This window comes from Macaca mulatta, chromosome 7 (assembly GCF_049350105.2).
Source record: "Macaca mulatta isolate MMU2019108-1 chromosome 7, T2T-MMU8v2.0, whole genome shotgun sequence".
Taxonomy (NCBI): Eukaryota; Metazoa; Chordata; class Mammalia; order Primates; family Cercopithecidae; genus Macaca; species Macaca mulatta.
In genome coordinates, this window is record NC_133412.1 from 92,902,425 (window position 1) to 92,910,454 (window position 8,030).

An 8,030-nucleotide genomic window follows, 5' to 3' on the forward strand; every position below is an offset into this window, starting at 1 on the left:
AAAAAATATAACTCTTAGGAATTAATTTAACCAAGGATGTGAAAGATATCTACAATGAAGCCATAAAATGTTTATGAAAAAATTTGAAGACAGAAATAAATGGAAAGATAATCCTGCATTCATGGATTCAAATAATTAATATTGTTAAAATGTTCACACTACCCAAAACAATCTATGGATTTATCGAAATACCAATGACATTCTTCACAGAAATAGAAACAACAATCCTAAAATTTGTATGGAACTTACAAAAGACCTGGAATAGCCAAAGCAGTCTTGACCCAAAAGAACAAAGTTGGAGGCATCACACTACCTGACCTGAAAGTATACTATAAAGCTATAGTAACCAAAACAGCATGATACTGGCATAAAAACAGATGCAAAAACCAATGGAATAGAATACAGAGCCCAGAAATAAATCCACAGGTGATACAGTCACCTAATAATATTTTGACAAGGCTGCCAAGAACACACAATGGGGAAAGGTCAGTATTTTCAATAAATGGTATTGGGAAAACTTTGTATCTATATGCAGAAAAATGAACTTATAAACCCTTATTTCATACCATACAAAAAAATCAACTAAAAATAGTTTAAACACTGAAACATAAGACCTAAAGCTGTAAAACTAGTAGAAGGGAAAACATAAGAGAAAAACTATGCAACACTGATGTAGGCAAAAGCTAAGGCAAGAAAAACAAAAATAGACAAAGGAGGTTACATCAAAATAAAAAGCTTCTGCTTAAAAGAAATCACAGAACCAAAAAATGACCTACAGAATTGGAGAAAATTTTTGCAAACTATGTATCTGATAAGGGGTTAATATTCAAAATATATGAGGAACTCAAGCAACTCAATAGCAAAAATCAGCAACATCATCAAATAATTCACTTTAAAAGTAGGCAAAAAACCTGACTAGACATTTTTTAAAATATGACATGCAAATGACCAAAAAGCATATGAAAAAATCCTCAGCATCACTGATCATCAGGTAAATGCAAATCAAAACCACAATGAGATAGCACCTCAGCCCAATCATGATCAAACAGACAAAAGATGGCAATAGTTGGTGAGAATGCTGAGAAAAGGGAATGTTTATACACTGTCGGTGGTAATGCAAATTAGTACAGTCATTATGAAAAACGATATGAGGTTCCTCAAAAAATTAAAAATATATATAGTATATGGTTAAGTATATAGTAGGCATTCAGTAAATATTTGTGGAATAACTAAATGCCAATTAAATTTCTTGTGCGCTACATAAAATTCAACTCAAATATCTCTAATAACTCTGCAGGTATAAATATTTGATGAGCAGAGAATGATTTTTCTTCAAAATAGATATAGAGAGTATTATGGTAAAGCTTACCACTGTAGCTATAATGACAATCCCTTTTACTACTTAATTATTCCTCAGGAAGCTTTGACAATACATGGACACAAAAGAAAAAAGAAAAGATAAGATCTGCTTCCACATTTTCACTATTCTTTAGGGGATAGTAAGAACTGGCTTTTGACTGTGAAAATTGAAAATGATATCCTCTTTTAAACAAACACTATCAAAACATCACAAGAGAGACAGAGCTCCAAGTCCCAACAGGCTATGATGCAAGTAAATAGACATATATAATACACTCACTTGAGCTTGCATTTTGACCATTAATATATGCTTTGAAGGTGGGGAAAATCTTTTAGGGTTTACTTTTTGCAACCCATGAGAGATTACAAACAGGATCATGCAATTCCTTGGAAGTTCTTCACGTGTCTTTGGCTGTGTGGAATAATATTTTGTCTCCTGTCCCTGACCTTCTCAGCATTCATTCAAAGAGTGAGTGGGAAGTATATAACACGTGAGTCACCCAGTTTTTTTTTTCAAAAATAATAGAAAATGTTTTCTTCTTGTCTTTGAGAAAACTAAAAATATATCTTAGAGTGAAATGCTGGCAAAGAATGAAGCTGAAAAATACAAGTTCTTCTTCTTGTTTCCCTGAATTCTGGAGGATATTTTTCAATTATGGTTCATATCCCTTTAAAATATGAATAGCCACATATACAAAAAGAAGAGGATTTCAAATGAAGATGTATATTAACTGATGAATTGATGGAGAAGGGTATATTTTGATAATTTTTGTTACTTGGTAAGTAGAAGAAATATGGCATATTTCTCTTTCCAGCAATATTTTCTTTCTCAAGCCCAAATACTGATTTTCAGTTCCATTACATTAATAAGACTTGGTATTATACAAATTACTTATTATTTAAGCAACAAAAATCTTCAGCTTGTATGACTTTTTCTTATTTTTGTTGTTATTTGGGCTAGAAGTTAACCAGAGAGTGATCAGGGGAAAGGTTTCATGTTTCAGGTTTGCCTAGATAGGAAAGGCCTCAGAGAACCACCACAGTGAGATGCAAAATAGCACCAAAGGTCAAAGAAAGAAAAAGGAACATGTGGAAGAAAGCAGTGAATAAAAAACATGGAACATTCATAATATAAACCTTATCTGCCTTTCTTATTTTCCCGCAGCTGACTTGGTCATGGTTAACAAATAACAAGCACATTGAACTTGGCCACATTCACTCAGACCAGCTGCTCTCCCTAACCTCAATGTCATAATGGGCATATGAAGTTCATATATTCACCTGGAAGCATATAAAAATATTTAGAGCAATTTAAGGGCCAAAGTGTGGCACACTTCTTCACAGCATATAGTGTATCCAGCTGCCTAAAAAGAAAAGAATGTATTTTGTATGCTAAACATTGGTAGAGATACATGAAACAGCATAAAAGACCATATATCTTCTAATGACCTAGTTCTTTCTTATTACCACTTTAAAACACTACAAGTAACCTGGAGTAGCTGAAATTGAAAGTAAATATTAATTTGTGCCCTGGCATGGCACTATATTGAGAAAGAGTATTTTTAAATATCTTGTTTTGTATTTTATTTTTATATCACTAATGAATCATAATGAATCAGGTATTCATAGTCCTGTTGAAAGAACTTCATACCCAGATAAATATAGTATCAATAATGCAGGTAGACAGAAGAAAGGGTAGACTCATTGTATATAGGTAATTTATTGGAATCACAAAAATTTGCATTCCCGGTTTCAAGTCTAGTGGTCTTAGCAAGGAAAAAAAAACAAAACTCTCCACAATTCATATTTTCCCTGCTTTTTATTGTTGTGATTTATTAAAATAAATATGTGTAGGAGTTGAGTCATGAAAGTCACACTTTTGTTGTTTAAACAAAAGTCCAATTGTTTACTACTTTATAATATACATGATAAAGAATTTTGGTTGTTTCCAAGAAGAACCAGCATGTTCCATTTCATGTTTCAATTACCTCTGCCATCTCCATGTCTTCCAGACTAATGAATGTGTCCAGCATAGAAACTATCAACTTTGTTAGCTCCTTTATCCTCACGGGCTTTCCCTCAAGCCCAGAAATGCAGTTCCTCTACTTCAGTCTCTTCTCAGTAGCCTATACTCTCACCCTGATGGGAAATGCAGCCATTGTCTGTGCTGTGTGGTGGGACCGGCACCTTCACACTCCCATGTATATCCTCCTGGGAAATTTCTCTCTCCTGGAAATATGTTATGTTACTACAACTGTTCCTGAAATGCTGGCCAACTTCCTCTCCACAAGCAAGTCCATCTCATTCATGAGTTGTTTTGCACAGTTCTACTTCTTCTTCTCTTTTGGGTGTGATGAGGGCTTCTTCCTTTGCATCATGGCCTTTGACAGGTATCTTGCCATCTGCCGCCCTCTACATTATCCACGCATCATGACTAAACAAGTATGCACTGGCCTTATTATCTTTGCCTGGTCATGTGGGTTTGTAATCTTCCTGACTCCAGTTATTCTCATTTCACAGCTATCATACTGTGGCCCAAATATTATCAACCATTTTGTTTGTGATCCTGTCCCATTGATGATGTTGTCCTGTTCTGAAGACATCATCACCCAGCTCATTTACGCCACATTCAATTCTGTCTTCATGATTGGCACCTTTCTCTTTATCCTTTGTTCCTATGTTCTGGTAATTCTGGCTGTAATACGGATGTCCTCAGAGGCTGGCAAACAAAAGGCTTTCTCCACTTGTGCTTCTCATTTGGCGGTTGTCACCTTGTTTTATGGCTCTATCGTGGTGATGTATGTTAGTCCTGGATCAGGACACACAGTAAAAATGCAAAAAATCATTACCTCATTCTATTCTGTGATTACACCTCTCTGCAATCCTCTAATATATAGTCTCAGGAACAAAGAGATGAAAGATTCTCTGAGGAAAATCTTCAGGACTGGAAAGGGTGTTTATAAATAAGAGATAATTTCCATTTATCAAATGGAACTTAATTAGACATGAATATTTGTCTACAGAATCATTGTTTTATTTAAGAACTGCTATAATAATGACCCATTAACATCTTAAACACCACTAACCATAATTTGCAATACTATGGTCTTAAGAAGAAAGCTTCAACGGTGAATTAGATTTTGTGTTGAAGTGAATAAAAAGCATGTAAAATTCTGTGTCTAAGCTAATCAGAACCTCTATATGTAATTCAACTTTTTAAAAAAAATACAGATGTCCATTTTGTATTACTGAGCTAAAGCAATTGATAACACATGTAACAGATATCATAGACTGCTCCCACAATTAACACTGTAATTCCATAATTGTCCACCAGGACATACTGGCTGAAAAAGAGTCAAGTTTTTAGATGTTCATCTTGTCAAAATGTAGCAAGTGGGCTTTACATTATGGAAATAGATTAATAGCCTTAGTTTGATATTCAGTGTTTTTTCAGAGAGTACACAAAACAAGAATTAGGAATTTAAAGCAGTTTAGTTACCTGGAATATAGTGCAGGTAAGACCTAAACAAAAAGGTGAGCACTACTCAGGCTATAAGCTTGCTTTGCCGTAAACCCAGTTTAAACACAGGTTTTGATATCATAATTAATTTAGTATTAATACTTTGTGACTTGTGTACTGCTAGGCAATACTAAAATAAAATTCTTAAAATCCATTTTATAAATATTTGACTAACATATTGCTTTGATTTTGATCTTTGCTTTGTTCTATGGCCATTTTTTCCAAATACAACTCTCAAAAACATGATGAAAAGGAATCACAATATGAAATGTAATTTACAGAATTTTAATTTGTAAGCCCTCATAGTTATTTGCTCCGCAAAATGAGGTGCAGCTGCAATTAGTTTTTGTGTCATAAAGAACCTGTGTTGAGAATATTTTCTGGGTTTGAAAGGCAGGATTTATGTGAGTCCTGGGGAAATGGGTGGTTGTTTTATTATACTTCACATGTGAAATGTAAATTAAATAGCTAAATACTTGCCTGAAAAACTCTTTTATATAGGAAGAAAATAGAAACAATTTAGAACTTCATTCAAACTGACTTAAATGGTGGCCTCTCTTTAAAGTGCTGACAAATTTAACACTGAGTTTCACCTTTCCATGCCAGTTTTGTTTATCTTTCTTAATTATATGAGAAAAAAAGGGATAGAAATTCTTAATAAAATACGTCAATTGTTATGAGCATGCACCATGCCCATATTTGCAATTATCTTCAAGTTAATCATTAACTAATCTTATCTTACCGATATTAAATTCTATCTCATATTGAGCTTGCTAGCACCTGATAGAAAAAATGGCAAACTATTTGATACAGTAAAAAGCATTTCCATAAGATACAAACATGCCTTCATTGTGACAGTATCTCTTCCTCAGTTTGTCCTCTGACTGGGCCAGGTCCCTGATGGGCACAGAGTTGAGAAACAAACATCTGCATACTTTGTGCTTATTCTCATAGGCTCATACATATGCCTCCACCTCAAATTTCCTTAAATCTGATTTTTCTGTATTTTGGGGGAGCTTTTCTTAGTGAAGTTTTTTTACAACAATCTTTATTCTACACATATCCTTATCTTGCATAGCAAGCTATTTCTCCCAACATTCAAAGTGGACAACTAAGTATATTGCTCCCAGATCATCGGTTTATGAGGATTTCCTCCATCACTACATTCTATGGCTACCCTTGAGAGGTGTTAAACTGCAGCATGCAGTCATACCTATGGCTTCATGGTGGGAAATAGATAGATTTCATACAACCAACTAATAAAGGAGGAAAGAGCCTCAGGCTTCGCTCACAAATGGATTGTCTGAATATATACTTGGACAAGGAAAATATTGACTAATGCTGCAGCTTAACGCCTCTCAAGGGTAATCATAGAATGTAGTGATGGAGGAAATCCTCACAAACCCATGATTTGGGAGCAATATACTTAGTTGTCCACTTTGAATGTTGGGAGAAATAGCTTGCTAGGCAAGTAGAATAATGATTGTTGTAAAAAAGCTTCACTAAGCAAAGCCCCCCAAAAATACAGAAAAATCAGATTTAAGGAAACTTGAGGTGGAGGCCTATGTATGGGCCTATGAGAATAAGCACAAAGTATGCAGATCTTTGTTTCTCAACTCTGTGCCATTAGAAAGTATCCTCCAGAGTGGAGGCACTCAATAGCTAGGTGAAAAGAATGAGTCATCTAAAAATGTCAGTCAACTCTGATTTCATTCACCTCAGTGCTTATAAAAGGGAATATAAAGAAAGTTTTATACATGGAAAATATGCACGAGCCAGAAAATATGGGCATTCTCTTACCAAGGTTGGTGACAAGTCACTGAGCCACTGATGAGCCACTGAAGATGCAGCCTTGATGAGAAACCAACACTAAGCCCTCAATATGGCATCAATCTTTGAGAAAACCAGCCAGCAATGGGTGGCAAATTGATTACATCAAATTTCTTTTACTTTGGGGGGTGCAAAGTGACATGAAAGAGCATAGTCAACCTCTACTTCTTCATTTCTTTTTTTTTTTTTTTTGACACGGAGTCTCACTCTGTTGCCCAGACTGGAGTGCAGTGGCGCAATCTCGGCTCACTGCAAGCTCTGCCTCCCGGGTTCATGCCATTCTCCTGCCTCAGCCACCCGAGTAGCTTGGACTACAGGCACCCACCACCACGCCTGGCTAATTTTTTTTGTATTTTTAGTAGAGACGGGGTTTCACCGTGTTAGCCAGGATGGTCTCGATCTCCTGACCTTGTGATCCTCCTGCCTCGGCCTCCCAAAGTGCTGGGATTACAGGCGTGAGCCACCGCGCCCGGCCCTACTTCTTCATTTCTTATTCACTCCCCAACCCCCTATGATCTTGCTTTCTATCTCCTCTGTTTGACTAAAACTTCTTTTCATCATGTTTCTGTAGAGGATTAACAATAATCATCATATGGATATTTTATCTTAGGTATAAGAAAGTATAGTAACTCAAAGAGGTTTTTCAATCTACCATTGTTTTCATTAGTCAACATTATCTTAGCCAGTGAAGATGTGAACTCTACATTTTGTAATTCTGTGTTGTTTGGGTTTGAAAACCTTTGCTATAACCTGGGAATAAGTTGTCTTGGATCAGTTGCAGCCTCTTATGAACAAGAGTAAAGATGAAAAAGTTGAAAAATGTGTATTACCCTATAATTGCAACCCGAAATCTAGCTTATTTTTCATGTTTCACATGAAATAGATGTTTAACCTAGTAGTTCTCAACTTTAATATCCATATCAATCACCTATGGATCTTTTCAAAACGCAGATTCTCTGTGACATCAGGAAGATTGAAGAATAGGAGGTCCCAGTTTTCCCTCCCCTTCATAGAATGTTCAATTAGCAACTGTACACAGACAAAAACTCCTACATGAACACTTCAAAACTCATGATTAAGCCTGAGAAACCTGTGTGAACTAAAGAACCAAACAAAATGCCACATGAGAAGGGTAAAAAGAATAGTCTCACTTTGACCACATCACCTCTCCCTCTCTCCCAAGTCAGCACACCACTTAGAATTTTTCTAGGCCCACAGTTTCTACAGTAGGAAAAGAGAACTAGAGGTGGACATTCACGTTCCCTGCATTCCAAGATACTTCCCAGGAAGCCTACTCTGGTCTCACCTTGGAAGGAGCATG